This window comes from Tamandua tetradactyla, chromosome 8, assembly GCF_023851605.1.
Source record: "Tamandua tetradactyla isolate mTamTet1 chromosome 8, mTamTet1.pri, whole genome shotgun sequence".
Lineage (NCBI taxonomy): Eukaryota > Metazoa > Chordata > Mammalia > Pilosa > Myrmecophagidae > Tamandua > Tamandua tetradactyla.
The window spans coordinates 114734680-114745020 of record NC_135334.1 but is presented as its reverse complement, the minus strand read 5'-3'; the positions used below and the strand labels follow the sequence as shown (position 1 = coordinate 114745020).

The window sequence follows — 10341 nt, the reverse complement described above, 5'->3', positions numbered from 1 at the left end:
CACAGGAACAGATTAGACTTAAGAACATATTTTTCTGTGGTACATACAGCTTCACACCACCACAAAAACTATCCTGTACTCTGTCCATAGCACAGTTTCAACACAAGCTCCTTTTATTATAAGTGGTGGTATTTGATAGCCTAAATAAAAGGAAGCCTAAATAAACTGTCAATGGATTTGAAAATGAATGATCAATCTTTTTTCCCTCTTCAGAGATACAAGAATTAGCCAAAAATTAACACGTAGATGGAACTATGATAAAAGGTGTGGAAGAGAGAAACAAGGAAATGGGAAGAGGACACAAAATTTTTGTCACTGCCACGTATTATCAATATTTTCAGGATGCCATTTTAGTCATTTCCATTTCTTTAGGGAATATCTTTATTGCAGTGAGAAAATATTATTTACTGGAATATAATAAATTAGCTAGGAGGATCATCACTATCATACAGAAATGAGACTAGGATTAAATATAAAAGAAAAAGTTTTTTTTTTTTTTAAGGGATCACACTGGTTGCAATTAGGTTACTAAATGTGCTAGAGGGTTAAAGTGAGTAAAGCTGCTGGATCTTTGTAGCTGGAGAATGAAACATCAAAAAATATAACAATCTTTTTAAAATTAGAATTTATAATATTTAAAGAGGCAGAGAATTTCCACAAATAAGGCAGGAAAATAAAAGTCGTAATGAATATATTAAAACATAAACATACCATGCTTTTTATGGTTAAATGATTTTAGGAATTTGGGGGAAGAACTTTTGCAATAAAAGCAACTTTACAGTTGTTTTGAGAATTTAAGGCACTTACGAAATGGAAAGTATAGCCCTTAAATTGCAAGATCCTTTAAAAGTAAACTTATATGCTCATAAAGTTAATGACACTAAAATTAAGAATTAAGTATGGCTTAGAAAGCATTCTTCATATTTATGCAGTGTACATGACTTAATTTTTCTTGAATCTATACATGAATTTGCTTATACGGCAGTACTTTGTGTGGTTATATTGTAGATAGTATTGAAAATTTGAAATTTTCTAACCTTCTTTCTCCATAAGTGGCTCCTGGTGACTAGAAGTGAGCAGCAAAGATGGACTTCCAGATCTGATACCTATAAAATGTCCTGAGAAACTTCACTGGCTGAATACTGACAATCCAACAGGGCACTCAAAGACCTGTGGAAATGACGGCACCATTTTTTTTTTGTCATCCTTGCTCAGGGGCCATACTAATCTTCTCTGTATCATTCCCACTTTAGTATATGTGCGGCCGAAGAAAGCACAGCACCACCATTTGTTGAAATTTTATTTGGGGGGGTGGGTCTCCCACATGGGAGATGAGAATTCTACCACTGAACTACCCTTGTACCTCCATGGCCGCTTTTAAATTGAGTTGTCCCCTTATTGCTGAGTTTTAAGAGTCATTTGCATATTTTGGGAAATAATCCTTAATTAAATATGTGTTTTGTGAATATTTTCTCCCAATCTGTGGCTTGATTTCCATTCTTTTAATGTCTTTCACAGGGAAGAAGCTTTTAATTTTAGTGAAGTCCAACTTATATATTTTTTCATTCACGGTTTTAACTTTTGGCATTGTATCTAAAAAGTCATCTCCAAGTCCAAAGCTACAAAGAAAAGTACTCCTACTTTTCGTGTAATTTATCTTCTAGAAGTTGTTTAGATTGGTGCTTAACACTTACATCTATGATTCATTTTGGATTAATTTTTGTGTATGACATAAAGTCTAAGTGTAGATTCATTTTCTTTTTTTTTTTTTCATGTCTATCTCCACATGTTCCAGCACGATTTTCTGAAAATACTATCTCAGCATTACCTGATTTCAAAACGCAGTGATCAAGAGTGCGTTATTGGTGAAAGAACATACAAAAATAGATCAATGGAGGAGAGTAGAAAGTCCAGAAATAGTCCACACAAATATACTCAACTGATCTTTGGCATTGGGAACAAAGGCAATTCAAGGGTTAAAAGAGATGATGGCACCATTTGATAGGAAGATGCAGGATCTCTGAATCACCACTTAAAGGAAGCTTTCCAAGTGTTCTGGTTTGAAACTGTCATGTAGCCCAGAGAAGCCATGTTATTTAATCCTCATTCAATATTACTGGGTATGATCTTTTTATTGTTTCCATAGAGATATGACCCACCCAATTTGTGAGTGGTAACTTTTGATTGGGTGGTTTCCGTGGAGATGTGTCTCCACCTATTCAAGGTGTGGTTGCTTCCTGAGTCCTATAAGAGGCAGCCATTTTGGAAAAAGGTTTAGAGCCTGCACAGCCAGATACCTCTGGAGGGGCAGAAGGAAAATACCCCTGGGGAATCCCTATGAACGTAGAAGCCAGGAGAGAAAGCTAGCAGATATTGCCATACCTCTAAGCTCACAGAGGTATTCCGGACATCATCAGCCTTTCTTGAATGAAGGTGACATCTTGTTGATGACTTAATTTGGACATTTTCATGGCCTTGGGACTGTAAACTTTCAACTTAATAAATTCCCTTTTTAAAAGCCATTCCATTTCAGTATTGCATTCCAGCAGCTTCAAGCTAACTAAAACACCAAGAAATCCAATTAAATAGAAACACCCATATTGTTTGGTTCTGTGAGTGAGAAACAGTTGTTTCTTGTGTTAAAACACTGAAATCTTGAGGTGCTTGCTATAGCTCTCTATATAATCAGTCAATAAATAAAAAAATTTGAAGCTCAGCAATAAACTGTACCCTGTTCTAGGTGCACAATGCCTACCAATATGGAATTCTTTCTTATAATTGGTTCTCTGTGATGTAACCTGTATCTGTGTTTTACTTCCAACTCCAGACAGTGAAACTGGTTCCAACCTCAGACTAATTTTTTTATGATTAAAAAATAATAATATTGCCATCAGACTTTTTCATAAATTTTTCATAAACTAGCAATCCAACAGAAAACTGAAACTACCAGATATTATAACCATGATTTTTCTATAGTTTAGGAAAAACAATGGACTTTTCTTCCCAAATTGTTTTACAATAAGATTATAGTCACACATTTTATAATATGCTGTTAGCTTACTGGGTTGCACAGTTAATAATATGTGCCCTTATAAAGGGAAAGAGATATTAGAGAAGATATATTTTCATTTAAACTAAACCATTAACCATTTTTATGATGTTCTTTAATGCAGACTAGCATTCATCATAAAGCAATTAATCTCCAAAGCTATCACTTCTATATAGGGTAATTATGGATATTAGATACAAATTCACAGTTACAAGGCTGCAGGGTAATTAGAAAATTAACCTGGCCTATTTTTAGGATATATATCCTGAATGTACATTGTCAAGAATTATGCTGGTCTGTTGTACCAAAATTTAACACTAAATTTTTAAATCCTATCCTCAAAAGGATATACTTAATTCAGTAATGTAGGGTCTGATTATTCATTTATAAACATGATCTAGTTGAACTTACAATGTTTTTTTAAGCCAATGTGTTGTATTTTTTCAAAGACTATATATTTGGTAATTTTGATCTTTCCTTATTCAAAATGTAAATCTTCAAGCTCCTTGATGAGGCTTTAATAATATTTGTAATTCTAATTATATTAAATATTTTAGTTGGACATATGTTTATTGAACATTTCTACCTATGGATCATAGTAAAATATATATGCCTGGGATAAAGGGATCAAAGGAAATACGAATATATTATATTATTGATAATTGATATATTTCTGGGTTCTTTTTCTCTTACGTGTTTCCTTGACAGATGTAGAATGGGCTCTGTGAATGTAAGACCCTCACTGAAAATAAATTTAAAGGGCTGAATGATTCCATTATGAGGTATGCTTGTATACATACTTATTCACATATAGATCTTCCACATATTTTTTATGCAAAATAGAATCTAGACCATGTCTCAACCTAGCCATTGTAACCTCCCAGTTTCCAGCTACTAACCTCTCTCACATGGCAGATGGAAGGTCAGGCAGGAACTGGAAAATTATCTTGGAATATCCAGGTGGGCCCAATGTAATTACAAAGGGCCTTTATAAGTGGAAGAGGGAAGCAGAAGAGTCTGTCAAGACAGGAGAAAAACAATGGAAGCCAAGTGTCAGAGGTTTGAGATATGAAAACAATTCCACCTCCTATTCCTGACTTTGCAAGCATTCCAGCCTTAAGAAGCTGGAAAAAAAAAAAAAGGCAAAAAATTAGAGTTCCGGGGCGGGCCGCGGTGGCTCAGCGGGCAAAGTGCTTGCCTGCTATGCCGGAGGACCTCGGTTCGATTCCCGGCCCCAGCCCATGTAACAAAAACGGAGAAACAGAATACAATAAAACAAGAAAATGTTTAAAAATGTTTCCCTTTCTTCCTTCCTTCCTTCCTTCTATCCTTCCTTCCTTCTCTCTGTCTTTCCTTTAAAAAAAAAAAAAAAAAAAAAAAAAAATTAGAGTTCCCTTGGCCTCCAGAAAAGAAGGCATCTTTGGTGACACTTTGAGTTTATTCTGGTGAGACCCTTACAGATTTTTGACCTCCAGAACTGTGATATAATACATATGTGTTGTTTGAAGCCAGTGAATCTGTGGAGCTTTGTCCTGGCAGCAATGGGATGCTAAAACAGGAGCCACGTGCATTATCCAAACAGGAGAATCAGAGGAGGGAGCCTGAATCCCCATTATGTTTATTAAACTCTCGCTCTTGGGTGTACTATCATCAGCCCAAAATAAATGTTCACAGTAGGAAGAGTCACAGTCTCTGCTCTTGGGGAAAAAAGTTTACAAACTAGTTAGATTTTCCAATGGGAAAACATGACCATATGGCAGAGATGTTCGCAGCACAAAATTGTGCCAACAGGATAATCAACCATCATTTACAAGGCCAGCGGCCCCAGAGAACTGGCAAGCAAGGAGCATCGCTGTAGCATCTGTTTCCATGGACTCACATCCTAGGAGAGTGACTAAAAAAGAAACAACATCGAAAAAAAAAAACAAAACCCAGAAACCCTCTGAGATCTTGAATGCGTAAATTCAAAAGGCAGCATGGTGTAATCAAAGGGAGTAAGGAGCTACCTTAGGCAATTCAGATGCTGCTCTCAGTTCTGCCCCACAATAGGTTTGTGACCTTGGGACTAAGCACCATTGTTTTCCTTCTCCCCAAAATTAAGTTGGAAACTTCCAAATATTCTCTGGGACCTCAAGTAAGCCAACTCCTTTATTTTAAAGTCAGATACAATTAAAAACTATTCTTAATACCAGAAGGAGTTTATGTGTAAGCTTTACTTAACATTATTTACAAATACTTACTGGCTACTTACCCATTTATATGTACAAAAATTCACATCCACACATATATGTTTCTATACACATAAGCATATAATATACTTTTCAGAGAGAATATAATCCTTTATCCAGAGGATATATGTAGAGAAAATGTATTTAATAAAACATAATTGGAGTTTTATAACTAAGCCAGTGTTTTATGGAAAATCTGAATGCAGAGCTGGAAAAAAAAAAGAAATTTTCCAATGGCTGTGTACATTTCATAGACCCAGTTTTTTTGAGTTATAACTTATCAATATAATTCATGTACAGAAAAATTATAGTAAAATCCAGATAATTCAAATTCTTAATTAATAAAGATGTTTGGATTGAGCAAAAAAGAAAAAAGAAAAAAGTCCTGCACAAGAGATATACCTAATAAATGATATTAGGGAGAGAACCTGGGTCGGGATACATCTGACCTTATTATGAGAAATGCTTATTGATGGTATAAATTGCATGAACTGAAGAGATTTGGGACACAAAAAGAAAATAGATTTTATCTTGGTTCTACTATTTTCATTGGCATTATATCCTAAGCCTTGTTGTTACTTTCTTGGAGATTTAGATTCCACACTGATAAAAGAGAGATGTCAGACGCTTATTACACAGACAGGCAATATCGGGAAATACACAAAAGTTCAGATTTGTGACATTTTCAGCTATTTATTTAATATATTTTAAGATTTAGTTTCTTCATCCCTACAATGGGAAGGAAATATAGTACCAACTGTAGTATACGGGTAGTTGTTAAATGCCATTAGGTATGTAAAATGCTTACTTAGCCCTGCCTCTGGCATACAGTGAGCTTTCAATACATTTTGTTACACCTACAATTGCGTTATGCAATATATTGGATGCAGAATCAGAGTTTTGGCACATAATAGATGTTCAAAATTGTTTTCGCTCTCACAGTTTCTAAACAAATTAATGAGTGAATAAAAATAACAACAGTGTACCAATACATTAATTCGTAAACCTTGTCGATATCTTTAGCTATCTGTTTCTAATTTGGACAACATTTAATCAATGATTAAATTTTCTCAAGAGATTCAGCAATTAGTCCTTAGCCAAAGGAGAAATATTTTAAACATGGTTACATTTCTTATGAGTGAAATGTCTTAATATCTCAACATCACCATTTCCAAACGCATTGAAGACTCGTTTTCAAAATTACTTAACGGTGTCTTCCTGCCGTAATGGATAAAAAATGGCAGGGAGCTTCTCAATTCTGTTTCCAATTTTGCTTAAACCCAGACACCATTAGTGACCAAAAGCTATTAATTTCATGAAACTCTCCAGTGGTCTCTGGAACCCACGGGAGAGCACTATTCATGCCACAAGAATCTTCTTCCAATTATCCATACAGATGAAAAACATTTTGCTTTATTAGGTAGAGATGTATTTGGGGTTAGGATATTTGAGTCTTAAACAGTGTATTCACATACACTGTTTGTGAATGTTTATGTATTCACATTCATAGTTAGCTTTTTAAAAAGTAAAGAATGTAAATGATTTGCTTCCAAAGGAGAAAAAATGATAATATTGTAGAATAAACAAACATGCCATCAAAAAAACACTACCATTCTCACAAATACCAATAATTTTTTAAGAAAGAAAAACCACTCTAAAATAAATATTTAATTTAATGCATGTTTACAAGTCTATGTGCTTAGAATATAAATATTTAAGTAAAAATATGCCTCATTCAAATAATATTTTGGTTGTTTTCTATCATTTCTAACTACTTCTTGAGATTTCATGATCCTTGCAAAGCCAAAATTTAAAAAATTAAGATAAAAGTAGTTTCAACAATGTAAATGAATTAAAATTATTTTAGCAATTGTTTCCTTTTTAATAGATAAAAATATCAGTCAGTTATAGTATATACTCTTAATATTCAAAATAGAAATATTTTTAAAAATAAGACAATAATCTTGTACTTTAGCTAGAACAATTAGAAAAGATGCACTTTTTTTAAAAATAAAAAAACCATCTCGACAGTAGTGCTTTATTTTCATGGAAAATACTGATTACTACTGTTTGACAATTACATTTGTTAAACATTATGTGTCACATGCTATGTTAACCTATTGTTTGCACATAATTTTATTTTATCACTGCAAAAACTCTGAGTTGAAGCATTTTATTATCACATGTAAAGAAATAAACATATCAGTATTTAAAAGACATGGTGATGGAAAGAGGATTGCAAACTCAGGTCTGTCTGATTACAATCCACAGTCTTGAAAATGTACTCTTTTTAAGTGAAATAATTTTGACATCTTATTTTTCACATAAGTAAAACTGATTTAACAATAATGGTGTTCTAGATGTGAGTATATATATGTATTTGCATAGGATGAATGAGCGTCCGATTAAACTGCTGTCTAGAAAAGCCACAAATTTTGTAGTCATGGATTAGAACAATAAAAATATGATATGATAAGTGCATAAATAAATAAATAGATAACACTTACAAGGAAGAAAATAATCCACACACTTAAACTTAGGAGTTTGAAGAGAACCTAATAAAGTCAAAGAATTCTTTGACAGATACTTGAAAAACCATTAGAATAATTCCAATTTGAAGAACAGTTTTAGATTTTCTTAGCACAAATTGCTAAGAAAATACAATACAAAGCTCTTTTGTACATTTAGCAGTATAATTCTCTTAGATATTAAGCTGGGCTCTGGCTCTTAAATTCCTGGCAAATTATGAGCTCAGATTTAAGAGAAACCTAATAGTCCATTAGAATCCAGGCCTACTGGAGTGTCAACATTTCTGCTTTCATTCTCTAAATAACAGTGCAGCCTTAAAAAACAATCATCATTTAATTGTAATTCTTGAAATTTTGTGTATGTTGCACAATTATCAAAGACACTGCCAATTTTTTCACCTTGTAAATATTCCTTTTCTCAAGCATAAATTATTAAAGTATACCATGCTGTGGGTGGAGTAATGTACCTCAGAAACAGCATGTTCTTAAACTTAATCCATCCCTAGGGTGTGAACCTATTGTTAGTAGCACATTTGGATGAGGTTAGTGCAGTGAAGGTGTGGCCCAACTCAGTCAGGATATGTTTAGTCCTACAACTGGAGTCCTTTAGAGGCAGAATGAAATTCAAATAGAGAAAAAAGCAACAGGAGGCAAGAAGCTGAAGGGCAATGGAATTAGATAAAGAAAGAAGAGGCTGGGAGAGGCCACAATGTGCACTGTCATGTGACAGAGGAGCCCACAGCCAAGGATCACCGGCAGCCGACTCCAGAATGCTACAGTCTCTACAAAGAAAAAAATCACCTTGATCACATCTTTATTTGGACGTTGTCCTAGCCTTAATACTGTGAACTAATAAATTTCCATTGTTTAGGCCACCCATTGCATGGTGCTTTCTTGAGCAGCCAAGGAAACTAAAACACTCATAAAAATGGCACAAAGCATGAACATACAGTTCCATGAATTATCAAAATATGGAAACTGTGAAACTTCAACAGATAACAAGAAATACAACATTGACAGTATTCCTCCCTTAATCACAGGCCCATTCTTTCTCCTAAAGTAACTAATATCCTAAATTTGATCACTGTAGATTAATTTGTCATTAAAAATAAAGCAACATAAAAATAGTACATCTACATGATTATATATAGTACTTGATTTATTGTGCTTAATATTATAATATGACATTATTTTACATTTTTACACCTATCTGGCTTCCATTATTCATCATCGTTGTATGGTGGGCACTCCAGATATGTCCTTTACAAATAGTGTTTTGCTGTGCAATTCAATAAGTATCTCTTTTCTGTCATGCTTTTCTGTCAGGTACACATCAATGAGGAGAATTGATGGGTCATAGATTATGCCTATGCTAAAATCCTAAATTGTTCCGTGGTATCAGTAGGAATTTTTTAAAACATGTTCATGAGCCAACACTTTGTTATTGACAAATAATCAGTTGTAACATATTTTACACTTGTTTAAGCATAGGACTATATGATGTAGGATAGTTAAAATATTGGACTAGTAACATTGATAAATAACTGGGTTTATCATGGGTTTATCCCATAAATGTTATGTATACACTTTTTATACTGAGAAAAGGTATCTGTCAGATCAGAGCCAATGGCCTGATGTTTAAAATGGACAATGGCCTTTAAGGGTTATCTCCTGAAGACTGCCAAGTAATTTTCATCACTTGGTATAATTTTTACTTCATTCCAACACTTCTGGGTATTTTTTTTTTTTTCTTTCAAGTTATGTTGGCTATGTCAGAAAATGAATGTTTCCTAAAAACGACTTCTGGTAGATCATCATTTAAAAATGTCAAGTTTGGGTTCATTTACTGTTTCAGTTTCCTAACGCTTCCAGAATGACTATACCATAAATGCATTGACTTTTACAAAGGGGATTTATTGTTACAGTTTACAATCTTAAGGCTGTGAAAATGTCCATATTAATGCGCCAAGCAGTGGATACTTCTCTTGAGAAAGGCCGATTGTGTTCAGGTTCCTTTGCACAAGGTAAGGCACATAGCGACATTGCTGCTCTCTCCCAGTTTTGGGTTTCTTATGGCTCCCTCAGCTCCTGTTTCCTGGCTTTCTCTCAAAGCATCTGCAAGTCCCACTTAGCTTCTCCAGGGCAGACTCCGGGTTTCATCTCTTAACTTAGTATCTCACACATCCGTGTCTGATTTCATGTCTGCATTGGCACTCTGTATTGGTTCTCCAAGCATCTACAGGCATCTAGGTCTAGGTGTCTTCTCTCTTTGTCAGATCTGAGCTCTTTCTCTCTGAGCTTTTCTGAGGATTCCAGTAAACTAATTTAGACCCACCTTGAATCAGCAGGGCCAGAATTCCACGGAAATAATTTAATCAAAAGGTCACACCAACAATTGGGTTGTCACATCTCTTAGGAAAAATCTAATCAAATGATCCCTCCCTAAATAATAGGTCTACCACCACAAGATGGAATTAGGATTAACAGAGCATTGCTTTTCTGGGCTCCATAGCAGTTTCAAACCAGCACATTTACG

At 34.3% G+C, this 10341-nt stretch overlaps 1 pseudogene; it reads right to left on the bottom strand.

Annotated features, from left to right (window-relative positions):
• Positions 1-1176: 1176 nt before the first annotated feature.
• On the bottom strand, positions 1177-1277 carry LOC143645376 (U6 spliceosomal RNA; annotated as a pseudogene).
• Between the last annotated feature and the right edge of the window lie 9064 nt (positions 1278-10341).